The sequence below is a fragment of the Dendrobates tinctorius genome, unplaced genomic scaffold (genome assembly GCF_039654945.1).
Source record: "Dendrobates tinctorius isolate UK_male_01 unplaced genomic scaffold, ASM3965494v1 ptg000097l, whole genome shotgun sequence".
Taxonomy (NCBI): Eukaryota; Metazoa; Chordata; class Amphibia; order Anura; family Dendrobatidae; genus Dendrobates; species Dendrobates tinctorius.
In genome coordinates, this window is record NW_027361765.1 from 1 (window position 1) to 15,192 (window position 15,192).

The window sequence follows — 15,192 nt, forward strand, 5'->3', positions numbered from 1 at the left end:
CTACTTCCTGCTTCTATTCAGTATTGAGGCTCCTGTATGTAGGGTAAAAATGGCTAATAACCACTTCTACTATCTCTTCGCCCTTGTTAAGGACACTAGATCCTTCTAGGGTCAGTGTGCTGCCTAGAAAAAACCGCTGTGTGAATGAGGCCATAGTTGTCAGCCGAGCAAAAGTTTGACTAAATCTCCCAGACACTATAGACAGCTTTGCCATCATTCGGATGTCTGCTGGCTGGCCCATTTCTCTCATCCAAAGGAGCACTGACTCTGGCCAGTGAGGGCAAAATGGCAGTTTTCTTCACAGTCTCACCTCTCTTATCTGAAAGTGCAAAAAAGGAAAAATGAGCAGGGCCCACAGTGGATCCTCTGAGCACTCACATGCCTCGTGTGCACTTTCTCGGAGTGTGATGTCAGAGGTTTCGACGCAGCCAATCCTCGTTAGTATAGTGGTGAGTATCCCCGCCTGTCACGCGGGAGACCGGGGTTCGATTCCCCGACGGGGAGGTTTCTTATGTTCTTGCCACTGCTACGTGAACCTGATTGATCCGGCAATATCTTCATAAGCAGGAGCTTTTGATCTTTTATTGTTCGACTGTCACGCGTTACATATGCGTCTACCACCAAAAGTCCCTACATGTGTGCTAAATCCATCCCCCCCCCCCCTAAAAAAAAAAAAAAAGGATCGCGCTCGTACAGCTTTCCATTTTTTTCCCGGCAGGGACGTAATGCCACACCCATGGCCGGTTAGCTCAGTTGGTTAGAGCGTGGTGCTAATAACGCCAAGGTCGCGGGTTCGATCCCCGTACGGGCCAGGAGCAGCTTTTTAGAGGTCATGTTCACTAGTTTCATCCCAGGTAGATCGATGCTGAAGCTGGTTTCTTCCGATTCCGCATTTTGCTCACAGTGTTTACCGTCTCGAATCGTGTGCCTAACTGATTTGCAGAAGTAGTTGTCTCTATGTTGTGGTGTTAATTGAAGCCTGTAGCAGGCATTTACTAACTATAGTTGGTGTGGATTTTGCTGTTGACATTTGTGTCATTGTTGATAAACTACACGGTGTCCTTGCTATTCAAGGACACCCCATCGACATGTCCTGCAGAAGAGCGGAGAAGAGGGAATTGTCTGCAGAGATGAGCAGAGCATGTCCAAAGTTATCATGGCATCTAGAACAGATGGAAACAAAAAGGATGAGAAAGACTCCAATAAGAGCAAACATCATCTATAAAGGTACCTGGATGTCAAAGTTTATTTGCGCTACTTCCTGCTTCTATTCAGTATTGAGGCTCCTGTATGTAGGGTAAAAATGGCTAATAACCACTTCTACTATCTCTTCGCCCTTGTTAAGGACACTAGATCCTTCTAGGGTCAGTGTGCTGCCTAGAAAAAACCGCTGTGTGAATGAGGCCATAGTTGTCAGCCGAGCAAAAGTTTGACTAAATCTCCCAGACACTATAGACAGCTTTGCCATCATTCGGATGTCTGCTGGCTGGCCCATTTCTCTCATCCAAAGGAGCACTGACTCTGGCCAGTGAGGGCAAAATGGCAGTTTTCTTCACAGTCTCACCTCTCTTATCTGAAAGTGCAAAAAAGGAAAAATGAGCAGGGCCCACAGTGGATCCTCTGAGCACTCACATGCCTCGTGTGCACTTTCTCGGAGTGTGATGTCAGAGGTTTCGACGCAGCCAATCCTCGTTAGTATAGTGGTGAGTATCCCCGCCTGTCACGCGGGAGACCGGGGTTCGATTCCCCGACGGGGAGGTTTCTTATGTTCTTGCCACTGCTACGTGAACCTGATTGATCCGGCAATATCTTCATAAGCAGGAGCTTTTGATCTTTTATTGTTCGACTGTCACGCGTTACATATGCGTCTACCACCAAAAGTCCCTACATGTGTGCTAAATCCATCCCCCCCCCCCCCCCCTAAAAAAAAAAAAAAAGGATCGCGCTCGTACAGCTTTCCATTTTTTTCCCGGCAGGGACGTAATGCCACACCCATGGCCGGTTAGCTCAGTTGGTTAGAGCGTGGTGCTAATAACGCCAAGGTCGCGGGTTCGATCCCCGTACGGGCCAGGAGCAGCTTTTTAGAGGTCATGTTCACTAGTTTCATCCCAGGTAGATCGATGCTGAAGCTGGTTTCTTCCGATTCCGCATTTTGCTCACAGTGTTTACCGTCTCGAATCGTGTGCCTAACTGATTTGCAGAAGTAGTTGTCTCTATGTTGTGGTGTTAATTGAAGCCTGTAGCAGGCATTTACTAACTATAGTTGGTGTGGATTTTGCTGTTGACATTTGTGTCATTGTTGATAAACTACACGGTGTCCTTGCTATTCAAGGACACCCCATCGACATGTCCTGCAGAAGAGCGGAGAAGAGGGAATTGTCTGCAGAGATGAGCAGAGCATGTCCAAAGTTATCATGGCATCTAGAACAGATGGAAACAAAAAGGATGAGAAAGACTCCAATAAGAGCAAACATCATCTATAAAGGTACCTGGATGTCAAAGTTTATTTGCGCTACTTCCTGCTTCTATTCAGTATTGAGGCTCCTGTATGTAGGGTAAAAATGGCTAATAACCACTTCTACTATCTCTTCGCCCTTGTTAAGGACACTAGATCCTTCTAGGGTCAGTGTGCTGCCTAGAAAAAACCGCTGTGTGAATGAGGCCATAGTTGTCAGCCGAGCAAAAGTTTGACTAAATCTCCCAGACACTATAGACAGCTTTGCCATCATTCGGATGTCTGCTGGCTGGCCCATTTCTCTCATCCAAAGGAGCACTGACTCTGGCCAGTGAGGGCAAAATGGCAGTTTTCTTCACAGTCTCACCTCTCTTATCTGAAAGTGCAAAAAAGGAAAAATGAGCAGGGCCCACAGTGGATCCTCTGAGCACTCACATGCCTCGTGTGCACTTTCTCGGAGTGTGATGTCAGAGGTTTCGACGCAGCCAATCCTCGTTAGTATAGTGGTGAGTATCCCCGCCTGTCACGCGGGAGACCGGGGTTCGATTCCCCGACGGGGAGGTTTCTTATGTTCTTGCCACTGCTACGTGAACCTGATTGATCCGGCAATATCTTCATAAGCAGGAGCTTTTGATCTTTTATTGTTCGACTGTCACGCGTTACATATGCGTCTACCACCAAAAGTCCCTACATGTGTGCTAAATCCATCCCCCCCCCCCCCCCCTAAAAAAAAAAAAAAAGGATCGCGCTCGTACAGCTTTCCATTTTTTTCCCGGCAGGGACGTAATGCCACACCCATGGCCGGTTAGCTCAGTTGGTTAGAGCGTGGTGCTAATAACGCCAAGGTCGCGGGTTCGATCCCCGTACGGGCCAGGAGCAGCTTTTTAGAGGTCATGTTCACTAGTTTCATCCCAGGTAGATCGATGCTGAAGCTGGTTTCTTCCGATTCCGCATTTTGCTCACAGTGTTTACCGTCTCGAATCGTGTGCCTAACTGATTTGCAGAAGTAGTTGTCTCTATGTTGTGGTGTTAATTGAAGCCTGTAGCAGGCATTTACTAACTATAGTTGGTGTGGATTTTGCTGTTGACATTTGTGTCATTGTTGATAAACTACACGGTGTCCTTGCTATTCAAGGACACCCCATCGACATGTCCTGCAGAAGAGCGGAGAAGAGGGAATTGTCTGCAGAGATGAGCAGAGCATGTCCAAAGTTATCATGGCATCTAGAACAGATGGAAACAAAAAGGATGAGAAAGACTCCAATAAGAGCAAACATCATCTATAAAGGTACCTGGATGTCAAAGTTTATTTGCGCTACTTCCTGCTTCTATTCAGTATTGAGGCTCCTGTATGTAGGGTAAAAATGGCTAATAACCACTTCTACTATCTCTTCGCCCTTGTTAAGGACACTAGATCCTTCTAGGGTCAGTGTGCTGCCTAGAAAAAACCGCTGTGTGAATGAGGCCATAGTTGTCAGCCGAGCAAAAGTTTGACTAAATCTCCCAGACACTATAGACAGCTTTGCCATCATTCGGATGTCTGCTGGCTGGCCCATTTCTCTCATCCAAAGGAGCACTGACTCTGGCCAGTGAGGGCAAAATGGCAGTTTTCTTCACAGTCTCACCTCTCTTATCTGAAAGTGCAAAAAAGGAAAAATGAGCAGGGCCCACAGTGGATCCTCTGAGCACTCACATGCCTCGTGTGCACTTTCTCGGAGTGTGATGTCAGAGGTTTCGACGCAGCCAATCCTCGTTAGTATAGTGGTGAGTATCCCCGCCTGTCACGCGGGAGACCGGGGTTCGATTCCCCGACGGGGAGGTTTCTTATGTTCTTGCCACTGCTACGTGAACCTGATTGATCCGGCAATATCTTCATAAGCAGGAGCTTTTGATCTTTTATTGTTCGACTGTCACGCGTTACATATGCGTCTACCACCAAAAGTCCCTACATGTGTGCTAAATCCATCCCCCCCCCCCCCCCCTAAAAAAAAAAAAAAAGGATCGCGCTCGTACAGCTTTCCATTTTGTTCCCGGCAGGGACGTAATGCCACACCCATGGCCGGTTAGCTCAGTTGGTTAGAGCGTGGTGCTAATAACGCCAAGGTCGCGGGTTCGATCCCCGTACGGGCCAGGAGCAGCTTTTTAGAGGTCATGTTCACTAGTTTCATCCCAGGTAGATCGATGCTGAAGCTGGTTTCTTCCGATTCCGCATTTTGCTCACAGTGTTTACCGTCTCGAATCGTGTGCCTAACTGATTTGCAGAAGTAGTTGTCTCTATGTTGTGGTGTTAATTGAAGCCTGTAGCAGGCATTTACTAACTATAGTTGGTGTGGATTTTGCTGTTGACATTTGTGTCATTGTTGATAAACTACACGGTGTCCTTGCTATTCAAGGACACCCCATCGACATGTCCTGCAGAAGAGCGGAGAAGAGGGAATTGTCTGCAGAGATGAGCAGAGCATGTCCAAAGTTATCATGGCATCTAGAACAGATGGAAACAAAAAGGATGAGAAAGACTCCAATAAGAGCAAACATCATCTATAAAGGTACCTGGATGTCAAAGTTTATTTGCGCTACTTCCTGCTTCTATTCAGTATTGAGGCTCCTGTATGTAGGGTAAAAATGGCTAATAACCACTTCTACTATCTCTTCGCCCTTGTTAAGGACACTAGATCCTTCTAGGGTCAGTGTGCTGCCTAGAAAAAACCGCTGTGTGAATGAGGCCATAGTTGTCAGCCGAGCAAAAGTTTGACTAAATCTCCCAGACACTATAGACAGCTTTGCCATCATTCGGATGTCTGCTGGCTGGCCCATTTCTCTCATCCAAAGGAGCACTGACTCTGGCCAGTGAGGGCAAAATGGCAGTTTTCTTCACAGTCTCACCTCTCTTATCTGAAAGTGCAAAAAAGGAAAAATGAGCAGGGCCCACAGTGGATCCTCTGAGCACTCACATGCCTCGTGTGCACTTTCTCGGAGTGTGATGTCAGAGGTTTCGACGCAGCCAATCCTCGTTAGTATAGTGGTGAGTATCCCCGCCTGTCACGCGGGAGACCGGGGTTCGATTCCCCGACGGGGAGGTTTCTTATGTTCTTGCCACTGCTACGTGAACCTGATTGATCCGGCAATATCTTCATAAGCAGGAGCTTTTGATCTTTTATTGTTCGACTGTCACGCGTTACATATGCGTCTACCACCAAAAGTCCCTACATGTGTGCTAAATCCATCCCCCCCCCCCCCCCCTAAAAAAAAAAAAAAAGGATCGCGCTCGTACAGCTTTCCATTTTTTTCCCGGCAGGGACGTAATGCCACACCCATGGCCGGTTAGCTCAGTTGGTTAGAGCGTGGTGCTAATAACGCCAAGGTCGCGGGTTCGATCCCCGTACGGGCCAGGAGCAGCTTTTTAGAGGTCATGTTCACTAGTTTCATCCCAGGTAGATCGATGCTGAAGCTGGTTTCTTCCGATTCCGCATTTTGCTCACAGTGTTTACCGTCTCGAATCGTGTGCCTAACTGATTTGCAGAAGTAGTTGTCTCTATGTTGTGGTGTTAATTGAAGCCTGTAGCAGGCATTTACTAACTATAGTTGGTGTGGATTTTGCTGTTGACATTTGTGTCATTGTTGATAAACTACACGGTGTCCTTGCTATTCAAGGACACCCCATCGACATGTCCTGCAGAAGAGCGGAGAAGAGGGAATTGTCTGCAGAGATGAGCAGAGCATGTCCAAAGTTATCATGGCATCTAGAACAGATGGAAACAAAAAGGATGAGAAAGACTCCAATAAGAGCAAACATCATCTATAAAGGTACCTGGATGTCAAAGTTTATTTGCGCTACTTCCTGCTTCTATTCAGTATTGAGGCTCCTGTATGTAGGGTAAAAATGGCTAATAACCACTTCTACTATCTCTTCGCCCTTGTTAAGGACACTAGATCCTTCTAGGGTCAGTGTGCTGCCTAGAAAAAACCGCTGTGTGAATGAGGCCATAGTTGTCAGCCGAGCAAAAGTTTGACTAAATCTCCCAGACACTATAGACAGCTTTGCCATCATTCGGATGTCTGCTGGCTGGCCCATTTCTCTCATCCAAAGGAGCACTGACTCTGGCCAGTGAGGGCAAAATGGCAGTTTTCTTCACAGTCTCACCTCTCTTATCTGAAAGTGCAAAAAAGGAAAAATGAGCAGGGCCCACAGTGGATCCTCTGAGCACTCACATGCCTCGTGTGCACTTTCTCGGAGTGTGATGTCAGAGGTTTCGACGCAGCCAATCCTCGTTAGTATAGTGGTGAGTATCCCCGCCTGTCACGCGGGAGACCGGGGTTCGATTCCCCGACGGGGAGGTTTCTTATGTTCTTGCCACTGCTACGTGAACCTGATTGATCCGGCAATATCTTCATAAGCAGGAGCTTTTGATCTTTTATTGTTCGACTGTCACGCGTTACATATGCGTCTACCACCAAAAGTCCCTACATGTGTGCTAAATCCATCCCCCCCCCCCCCCCTAAAAAAAAAAAAAAAGGATCGCGCTCGTACAGCTTTCCATTTTTTTCCCGGCAGGGACGTAATGCCACACCCATGGCCGGTTAGCTCAGTTGGTTAGAGCGTGGTGCTAATAACGCCAAGGTCGCGGGTTCGATCCCCGTACGGGCCAGGAGCAGCTTTTTAGAGGTCATGTTCACTAGTTTCATCCCAGGTAGATCGATGCTGAAGCTGGTTTCTTCCGATTCCGCATTTTGCTCACAGTGTTTACCGTCTCGAATCGTGTGCCTAACTGATTTGCAGAAGTAGTTGTCTCTATGTTGTGGTGTTAATTGAAGCCTGTAGCAGGCATTTACTAACTATAGTTGGTGTGGATTTTGCTGTTGACATTTGTGTCATTGTTGATAAACTACACGGTGTCCTTGCTATTCAAGGACACCCCATCGACATGTCCTGCAGAAGAGCGGAGAAGAGGGAATTGTCTGCAGAGATGAGCAGAGCATGTCCAAAGTTATCATGGCATCTAGAACAGATGGAAACAAAAAGGATGAGAAAGACTCCAATAAGAGCAAACATCATCTATAAAGGTACCTGGATGTCAAAGTTTATTTGCGCTACTTCCTGCTTCTATTCAGTATTGAGGCTCCTGTATGTAGGGTAAAAATGGCTAATAACCACTTCTACTATCTCTTCGCCCTTGTTAAGGACACTAGATCCTTCTAGGGTCAGTGTGCTGCCTAGAAAAAACCGCTGTGTGAATGAGGCCATAGTTGTCAGCCGAGCAAAAGTTTGACTAAATCTCCCAGACACTATAGACAGCTTTGCCATCATTCGGATGTCTGCTGGCTGGCCCATTTCTCTCATCCAAAGGAGCACTGACTCTGGCCAGTGAGGGCAAAATGGCAGTTTTCTTCACAGTCTCACCTCTCTTATCTGAAAGTGCAAAAAAGGAAAAATGAGCAGGGCCCACAGTGGATCCTCTGAGCACTCACATGCCTCGTGTGCACTTTCTCGGAGTGTGATGTCAGAGGTTTCGACGCAGCCAATCCTCGTTAGTATAGTGGTGAGTATCCCCGCCTGTCACGCGGGAGACCGGGGTTCGATTCCCCGACGGGGAGGTTTCTTATGTTCTTGCCACTGCTACGTGAACCTGATTGATCCGGCAATATCTTCATAAGCAGGAGCTTTTGATCTTTTATTGTTCGACTGTCACGCGTTACATATGCGTCTACCACCAAAAGTCCCTACATGTGTGCTAAATCCATCCCCCCCCCCCCCCCCTAAAAAAAAAAAAAAAGGATCGCGCTCGTACAGCTTTCCATTTTTTTCCCGGCAGGGACGTAATGCCACACCCATGGCCGGTTAGCTCAGTTGGTTAGAGCGTGGTGCTAATAACGCCAAGGTCGCGGGTTCGATCCCCGTACGGGCCAGGAGCAGCTTTTTAGAGGTCATGTTCACTAGTTTCATCCCAGGTAGATCGATGCTGAAGCTGGTTTCTTCCGATTCCGCATTTTGCTCACAGTGTTTACCGTCTCGAATCGTGTGCCTAACTGATTTGCAGAAGTAGTTGTCTCTATGTTGTGGTGTTAATTGAAGCCTGTAGCAGGCATTTACTAACTATAGTTGGTGTGGATTTTGCTGTTGACATTTGTGTCATTGTTGATAAACTACACGGTGTCCTTGCTATTCAAGGACACCCCATCGACATGTCCTGCAGAAGAGCGGAGAAGAGGGAATTGTCTGCAGAGATGAGCAGAGCATGTCCAAAGTTATCATGGCATCTAGAACAGATGGAAACAAAAAGGATGAGAAAGACTCCAATAAGAGCAAACATCATCTATAAAGGTACCTGGATGTCAAAGTTTATTTGCGCTACTTCCTGCTTCTATTCAGTATTGAGGCTCCTGTATGTAGGGTAAAAATGGCTAATAACCACTTCTACTATCTCTTCGCCCTTGTTAAGGACACTAGATCCTTCTAGGGTCAGTGTGCTGCCTAGAAAAAACCGCTGTGTGAATGAGGCCATAGTTGTCAGCCGAGCAAAAGTTTGACTAAATCTCCCAGACACTATAGACAGCTTTGCCATCATTCGGATGTCTGCTGGCTGGCCCATTTCTCTCATCCAAAGGAGCACTGACTCTGGCCAGTGAGGGCAAAATGGCAGTTTTCTTCACAGTCTCACCTCTCTTATCTGAAAGTGCAAAAAAGGAAAAATGAGCAGGGCCCACAGTGGATCCTCTGAGCACTCACATGCCTCGTGTGCACTTTCTCGGAGTGTGATGTCAGAGGTTTCGACGCAGCCAATCCTCGTTAGTATAGTGGTGAGTATCCCCGCCTGTCACGCGGGAGACCGGGGTTCGATTCCCCGACGGGGAGGTTTCTTATGTTCTTGCCACTGCTACGTGAACCTGATTGATCCGGCAATATCTTCATAAGCAGGAGCTTTTGATCTTTTATTGTTCGACTGTCACGCGTTACATATGCGTCTACCACCAAAAGTCCCTACATGTGTGCTAAATCCATCCCCCCCCCCCCCCCCCCTAAAAAAAAAAAAAAAGGATCGCGCTCGTACAGCTTTCCATTTTTTTCCCGGCAGGGACGTAATGCCACACCCATGGCCGGTTAGCTCAGTTGGTTAGAGCGTGGTGCTAATAACGCCAAGGTCGCGGGTTCGATCCCCGTACGGGCCAGGAGCAGCTTTTTAGAGGTCATGTTCACTAGTTTCATCCCAGGTAGATCGATGCTGAAGCTGGTTTCTTCCGATTCCGCATTTTGCTCACAGTGTTTACCGTCTCGAATCGTGTGCCTAACTGATTTGCAGAAGTAGTTGTCTCTATGTTGTGGTGTTAATTGAAGCCTGTAGCAGGCATTTACTAACTATAGTTGGTGTGGATTTTGCTGTTGACATTTGTGTCATTGTTGATAAACTACACGGTGTCCTTGCTATTCAAGGACACCCCATCGACATGTCCTGCAGAAGAGCGGAGAAGAGGGAATTGTCTGCAGAGATGAGCAGAGCATGTCCAAAGTTATCATGGCATCTAGAACAGATGGAAACAAAAAGGATGAGAAAGACTCCAATAAGAGCAAACATCATCTATAAAGGTACCTGGATGTCAAAGTTTATTTGCGCTACTTCCTGCTTCTATTCAGTATTGAGGCTCCTGTATGTAGGGTAAAAATGGCTAATAACCACTTCTACTATCTCTTCGCCCTTGTTAAGGACACTAGATCCTTCTAGGGTCAGTGTGCTGCCTAGAAAAAACCGCTGTGTGAATGAGGCCATAGTTGTCAGCCGAGCAAAAGTTTGACTAAATCTCCCAGACACTATAGACAGCTTTGCCATCATTCGGATGTCTGCTGGCTGGCCCATTTCTCTCATCCAAAGGAGCACTGACTCTGGCCAGTGAGGGCAAAATGGCAGTTTTCTTCACAGTCTCACCTCTCTTATCTGAAAGTGCAAAAAAGGAAAAATGAGCAGGGCCCACAGTGGATCCTCTGAGCACTCACATGCCTCGTGTGCACTTTCTCGGAGTGTGATGTCAGAGGTTTCGACGCAGCCAATCCTCGTTAGTATAGTGGTGAGTATCCCCGCCTGTCACGCGGGAGACCGGGGTTCGATTCCCCGACGGGGAGGTTTCTTATGTTCTTGCCACTGCTACGTGAACCTGATTGATCCGGCAATATCTTCATAAGCAGGAGCTTTTGATCTTTTATTGTTCGACTGTCACGCGTTACATATGCGTCTACCACCAAAAGTCCCTACATGTGTGCTAAATCCATCCCCCCCCCCCCCCCTAAAAAAAAAAAAAAAGGATCGCGCTCGTACAGCTTTCCATTTTTTTCCCGGCAGGGACGTAATGCCACACCCATGGCCGGTTAGCTCAGTTGGTTAGAGCGTGGTGCTAATAACGCCAAGGTCGCGGGTTCGATCCCCGTACGGGCCAGGAGCAGCTTTTTAGAGGTCATGTTCACTAGTTTCATCCCAGGTAGATCGATGCTGAAGCTGGTTTCTTCCGATTCCGCATTTTGCTCACAGTGTTTACCGTCTCGAATCGTGTGCCTAACTGATTTGCAGAAGTAGTTGTCTCTATGTTGTGGTGTTAATTGAAGCCTGTAGCAGGCATTTACTAACTATAGTTGGTGTGGATTTTGCTGTTGACATTTGTGTCATTGTTGATAAACTACACGGTGTCCTTGCTATTCAAGGACACCCCATCGACATGTCCTGCAGAAGAGCGGAGAAGAGGGAATTGTCTGCAGAGATGAGCAGAGCATGTCCAAAGTTATCATGGCATCTAGAACAGATGGAAACAAAAAGGATGAGAAAGACTCCAATAAGAGCAAACATCATCTATAAAGGTACCTGGATGTCAAAGTTTATTTGCGCTACTTCCTGCTTCTATTCAGTATTGAGGCTCCTGTATGTAGGGTAAAAATGGCTAATAACCACTTCTACTATCTCTTCGCCCTTGTTAAGGACACTAGATCCTTCTAGGGTCAGTGTGCTGCCTAGAAAAAACCGCTGTGTGAATGAGGCCATAGTTGTCAGCCGAGCAAAAGTTTGACTAAATCTCCCAGACACTATAGACAGCTTTGCCATCATTCGGATGTCTGCTGGCTGGCCCATTTCTCTCATCCAAAGGAGCACTGACTCTGGCCAGTGAGGGCAAAATGGCAGTTTTCTTCACAGTCTCACCTCTCTTATCTGAAAGTGCAAAAAAGGAAAAATGAGCAGGGCCCACAGTGGATCCTCTGAGCACTCACATGCCTCGTGTGCACTTTCTCGGAGTGTGATGTCAGAGGTTTCGACGCAGCCAATCCTCGTTAGTATAGTGGTGAGTATCCCCGCCTGTCACGCGGGAGACCGGGGTTCGATTCCCCGACGGGGAGGTTTCTTATGTTCTTGCCACTGCTACGTGAACCTGATTGATCCGGCAATATCTTCATAAGCAGGAGCTTTTGATCTTTTATTGTTCGACTGTCACGCGTTACATATGCGTCTACCACCAAAAGTCCCTACATGTGTGCTAAATCCATCCCCCCCCCCCCCCCCTAAAAAAAAAAAAAAAGGATCGCGCTCGTACAGCTTTCCATTTTGTTCCCGGCAGGGACGTAATGCCACACCCATGGCCGGTTAGCTCAGTTGGTTAGAGCGTGGTGCTAATAACGCCAAGGTCGCGGGTTCGATCCCCGTACGGGCCAGGAGCAGCTTTTTAGAGGTCATGTTCACTAGTTTCATCCCAGGTAGATCGATGCTGAAGCTGGTTTCTTCCGATTCCGCATTTTGCTCACAGTGTTTACCGTCTCGAATCGTGTGCCTAACTGATTTGCAGAAGTAGTTGTCTCTATGTTGTGGTGTTAATTGAAGCCTGTAGCAGGCATTTACTAACTATAGTTGGTGTGGATTTTGCTGTTGACATTTGTGTCATTGTTGATAAACTACACGGTGTCCTTGCTATTCAAGGACACCCCATCGACATGTCCTGCAGAAGAGCGGAGAAGAGGGAATTGTCTGCAGAGATGAGCAGAGCATGTCCAAAGTTATCATGGCATCTAGAACAGATGGAAACAAAAAGGATGAGAAAGACTCCAATAAGAGCAAACATCATCTATAAAGGTACCTGGATGTCAAAGTTTATTTGCGCTACTTCCTGCTTCTATTCAGTATTGAGGCTCCTGTATGTAGGGTAAAAATGGCTAATAACCACTTCTACTATCTCTTCGCCCTTGTTAAGGACACTAGATCCTTCTAGGGTCAGTGTGCTGCCTAGAAAAAACCGCTGTGTGAATGAGGCCATAGTTGTCAGCCGAGCAAAAGTTTGACTAAATCTCCCAGACACTATAGACAGCTTTGCCATCATTCGGATGTCTGCTGGCTGGCCCATTTCTCTCATCCAAAGGAGCACTGACTCTGGCCAGTGAGGGCAAAATGGCAGTTTTCTTCACAGTCTCACCTCTCTTATCTGAAAGTGCAAAAAAGGAAAAATGAGCAGGGCCCACAGTGGATCCTCTGAGCACTCACATGCCTCGTGTGCACTTTCTCGGAGTGTGATGTCAGAGGTTTCGACGCAGCCAATCCTCGTTAGTATAGTGGTGAGTATCCCCGCCTGTCACGCGGGAGACCGGGGTTCGATTCCCCGACGGGGAGGTTTCTTATGTTCTTGCCACTGCTACGTGAACCTGATTGATCCGGCAATATCTTCATAAGCAGGAGCTTTTGATCTTTTATTGTTCGACTGTCACGCGTTACATATGCGTCTACCACCAAAAGTCCCTACATGTGTGCTAAATCCATCCCCCCCCCCCCTAAAAAAAAAAAAAAAGGATCGCGCTCGTACAGCTTTCCATTTTTTTCCCGGCAGGGACGTAATGCCACACCCATGGCCGGTTAGCTCAGTTGGTTAGAGCGTGGTGCTAATAACGCCAAGGTCGCGGGTTCGATCCCCGTACGGGCCAGGAGCAGCTTTTTAGAGGTCATGTTCACTAGTTTCATCCCAGGTAGATCGATGCTGAAGCTGGTTTCTTCCGATTCCGCATTTTGCTCACAGTGTTTACCGTCTCGAATCGTGTGCCTAACTGATTTGCAGAAGTAGTTGTCTCTATGTTGTGGTGTTAATTGAAGCCTGTAGCAGGCATTTACTAACTATAGTTGGTGTGGATTTTGCTGTTGACATTTGTGTCATTGTTGATAAACTACACGGTGTCCTTGCTATTCAAGGACACCCCATCGACATGTCCTGCAGAAGAGCGGAGAAGAGGGAATTGTCTGCAGAGATGAGCAGAGCATGTCCAAAGTTATCATGGCATCTAGAACAGATGGAAACAAAAAGGATGAGAAAGACTCCAATAAGAGCAAACATCATCTATAAAGGTACCTGGATGTCAAAGTTTATTTGCGCTACTTCCTGCTTCTATTCAGTATTGAGGCTCCTGTATGTAGGGTAAAAATGGCTAATAACCACTTCTACTATCTCTTCGCCCTTGTTAAGGACACTAGATCCTTCTAGGGTCAGTGTGCTGCCTAGAAAAAACCGCTGTGTGAATGAGGCCATAGTTGTCAGCCGAGCAAAAGTTTGACTAAATCTCCCAGACACTATAGACAGCTTTGCCATCATTCGGATGTCTGCTGGCTGGCCCATTTCTCTCATCCAAAGGAGCACTGACTCTGGCCAGTGAGGGCAAAATGGCAGTTTTCTTCACAGTCTCACCTCTCTTATCTGAAAGTGCAAAAAAGGAAAAATGAGCAGGGCCCACAGTGGATCCTCTGAGCACTCACATGCCTCGTGTGCACTTTCTCGGAGTGTGATGTCAGAGGTTTCGACGCAGCCAATCCTCGTTAGTATAGTGGTGAGTATCCCCACCTGTCACGCGGGAGACCGGGGTTCGATTCCCCGACGGGGAGGTTTCTTATGTTCTTGCCACTGCTACGTGAACCTGATTGATCCGGCAATATCTTCATAAGCAGGAGCTTTTGATCTTTTATTGTTCGACTGTCACGCGTTACATATGCGTCTACCACCAAAAGTCCCTACATGTGTGCTAAATCCATCCCCCCCCCCCCCTAAAAAAAAAAAAAAAGGATCGCGCTCGTACAGCTTTCCATTTTTTTCCCGGCAGGGACGTAATGCCACACCCATGGCCGGTTAGCTCAGTTGGTTAGAGCGTGGTGCTAATAACGCCAAGGTCGCGGGTTCGATCCCCGTACGGGCCAGGAGCAGCTTTTTAGAGGTCATGTTCACTAGTTTCATCCCAGGTAGATCGATGCTGAAGCTGGTTTCTTCCGATTCCGCATTTTGCTCACAGTGTTTACCGTCTCGAATCGTGTGCCTAACTGATTTGCAGAAGTAGTTGTCTCTATGTTGTGGTGTTAATTGAAGCCTGTAGCAGGCATTTACTAACTATAGTTGGTGTGGATTTTGCTGTTGACATTTGTGTCATTGTTGATAAACTACACGGTGTCCTTGCTATTCAAGGACACCCCATCGACATGTCCTGCAGAAGAGCGGAGAAGAGGGAATTGTCTGCAGAGATGAGCAGAGCATGTCCAAAGTTATCATGGCATCTAGAACAGATGGAAACAAAAAGGATGAGAAAGACTCCAATAAGAGCAAACATCATCTATAAAGGTACCTGGATGTCAAAGTTTATTTGCGCTACTTCCTGCTTCTATTCAGTATTGAGGCTCCTGTATGTAGGGTAAAAATGGCTAATAACCACTTCTACTATCTCTTCGCCCTTGTTAAGGACACTAGATCCTTCT

At 47.1% G+C, this 15,192-nt stretch overlaps 24 non-coding genes across 24 annotated transcripts; all 24 read left to right on the forward strand.

Moving 5' to 3' along the window:
- The first annotated feature begins 432 nt into the window (after nucleotides 1-432).
- Nucleotides 433-504, forward strand: TRNAD-GUC (transfer RNA aspartic acid (anticodon GUC)). Its single transcript has one exon. It is a non-coding gene; the product is annotated as a tRNA-Asp (tRNA).
- Nucleotides 505-738: 234 nt separating this feature from the next.
- Nucleotides 739-812, forward strand: TRNAI-AAU (transfer RNA isoleucine (anticodon AAU)). Its single transcript has one exon. It is a non-coding gene; the product is annotated as a tRNA-Ile (tRNA).
- Nucleotides 813-1,686: 874 nt separating this feature from the next.
- On the forward strand, nucleotides 1,687-1,758 carry TRNAD-GUC (transfer RNA aspartic acid (anticodon GUC)). Its single transcript has one exon. It is a non-coding gene; the product is annotated as a tRNA-Asp (tRNA).
- A 238-nt stretch (nucleotides 1,759-1,996) lies between these two features.
- Nucleotides 1,997-2,070, forward strand: TRNAI-AAU (transfer RNA isoleucine (anticodon AAU)). The gene has a single exon. It is a non-coding gene; the product is annotated as a tRNA-Ile (tRNA).
- Nucleotides 2,071-2,944: 874 nt separating this feature from the next.
- TRNAD-GUC (transfer RNA aspartic acid (anticodon GUC)) lies at nucleotides 2,945-3,016 on the forward strand. The gene has a single exon. It is a non-coding gene; the product is annotated as a tRNA-Asp (tRNA).
- Nucleotides 3,017-3,254: 238 nt separating this feature from the next.
- Nucleotides 3,255-3,328, forward strand: TRNAI-AAU (transfer RNA isoleucine (anticodon AAU)). The gene has a single exon. It is a non-coding gene; the product is annotated as a tRNA-Ile (tRNA).
- Nucleotides 3,329-4,202: 874 nt separating this feature from the next.
- TRNAD-GUC (transfer RNA aspartic acid (anticodon GUC)) lies at nucleotides 4,203-4,274 on the forward strand. Its single transcript has one exon. It is a non-coding gene; the product is annotated as a tRNA-Asp (tRNA).
- Nucleotides 4,275-4,512: 238 nt separating this feature from the next.
- Nucleotides 4,513-4,586, forward strand: TRNAI-AAU (transfer RNA isoleucine (anticodon AAU)). Its single transcript has one exon. It is a non-coding gene; the product is annotated as a tRNA-Ile (tRNA).
- An 874-nt stretch (nucleotides 4,587-5,460) lies between these two features.
- TRNAD-GUC (transfer RNA aspartic acid (anticodon GUC)) lies at nucleotides 5,461-5,532 on the forward strand. Its single transcript has one exon. It is a non-coding gene; the product is annotated as a tRNA-Asp (tRNA).
- A 238-nt stretch (nucleotides 5,533-5,770) lies between these two features.
- On the forward strand, nucleotides 5,771-5,844 carry TRNAI-AAU (transfer RNA isoleucine (anticodon AAU)). The gene has a single exon. It is a non-coding gene; the product is annotated as a tRNA-Ile (tRNA).
- Nucleotides 5,845-6,718: 874 nt separating this feature from the next.
- On the forward strand, nucleotides 6,719-6,790 carry TRNAD-GUC (transfer RNA aspartic acid (anticodon GUC)). The gene has a single exon. It is a non-coding gene; the product is annotated as a tRNA-Asp (tRNA).
- A 237-nt stretch (nucleotides 6,791-7,027) lies between these two features.
- TRNAI-AAU (transfer RNA isoleucine (anticodon AAU)) lies at nucleotides 7,028-7,101 on the forward strand. The gene has a single exon. It is a non-coding gene; the product is annotated as a tRNA-Ile (tRNA).
- An 874-nt stretch (nucleotides 7,102-7,975) lies between these two features.
- On the forward strand, nucleotides 7,976-8,047 carry TRNAD-GUC (transfer RNA aspartic acid (anticodon GUC)). The gene has a single exon. It is a non-coding gene; the product is annotated as a tRNA-Asp (tRNA).
- A 238-nt stretch (nucleotides 8,048-8,285) lies between these two features.
- Nucleotides 8,286-8,359, forward strand: TRNAI-AAU (transfer RNA isoleucine (anticodon AAU)). The gene has a single exon. It is a non-coding gene; the product is annotated as a tRNA-Ile (tRNA).
- An 874-nt stretch (nucleotides 8,360-9,233) lies between these two features.
- TRNAD-GUC (transfer RNA aspartic acid (anticodon GUC)) lies at nucleotides 9,234-9,305 on the forward strand. Its single transcript has one exon. It is a non-coding gene; the product is annotated as a tRNA-Asp (tRNA).
- A 240-nt stretch (nucleotides 9,306-9,545) lies between these two features.
- Nucleotides 9,546-9,619, forward strand: TRNAI-AAU (transfer RNA isoleucine (anticodon AAU)). The gene has a single exon. It is a non-coding gene; the product is annotated as a tRNA-Ile (tRNA).
- Nucleotides 9,620-10,493: 874 nt separating this feature from the next.
- TRNAD-GUC (transfer RNA aspartic acid (anticodon GUC)) lies at nucleotides 10,494-10,565 on the forward strand. Its single transcript has one exon. It is a non-coding gene; the product is annotated as a tRNA-Asp (tRNA).
- A 237-nt stretch (nucleotides 10,566-10,802) lies between these two features.
- TRNAI-AAU (transfer RNA isoleucine (anticodon AAU)) lies at nucleotides 10,803-10,876 on the forward strand. Its single transcript has one exon. It is a non-coding gene; the product is annotated as a tRNA-Ile (tRNA).
- An 874-nt stretch (nucleotides 10,877-11,750) lies between these two features.
- On the forward strand, nucleotides 11,751-11,822 carry TRNAD-GUC (transfer RNA aspartic acid (anticodon GUC)). The gene has a single exon. It is a non-coding gene; the product is annotated as a tRNA-Asp (tRNA).
- A 238-nt stretch (nucleotides 11,823-12,060) lies between these two features.
- Nucleotides 12,061-12,134, forward strand: TRNAI-AAU (transfer RNA isoleucine (anticodon AAU)). Its single transcript has one exon. It is a non-coding gene; the product is annotated as a tRNA-Ile (tRNA).
- Nucleotides 12,135-13,008: 874 nt separating this feature from the next.
- Nucleotides 13,009-13,080, forward strand: TRNAD-GUC (transfer RNA aspartic acid (anticodon GUC)). The gene has a single exon. It is a non-coding gene; the product is annotated as a tRNA-Asp (tRNA).
- A 234-nt stretch (nucleotides 13,081-13,314) lies between these two features.
- Nucleotides 13,315-13,388, forward strand: TRNAI-AAU (transfer RNA isoleucine (anticodon AAU)). Its single transcript has one exon. It is a non-coding gene; the product is annotated as a tRNA-Ile (tRNA).
- An 874-nt stretch (nucleotides 13,389-14,262) lies between these two features.
- TRNAD-GUC (transfer RNA aspartic acid (anticodon GUC)) lies at nucleotides 14,263-14,334 on the forward strand. Its single transcript has one exon. It is a non-coding gene; the product is annotated as a tRNA-Asp (tRNA).
- A 235-nt stretch (nucleotides 14,335-14,569) lies between these two features.
- On the forward strand, nucleotides 14,570-14,643 carry TRNAI-AAU (transfer RNA isoleucine (anticodon AAU)). Its single transcript has one exon. It is a non-coding gene; the product is annotated as a tRNA-Ile (tRNA).
- Nucleotides 14,644-15,192: the final 549 nt, after the last annotated feature.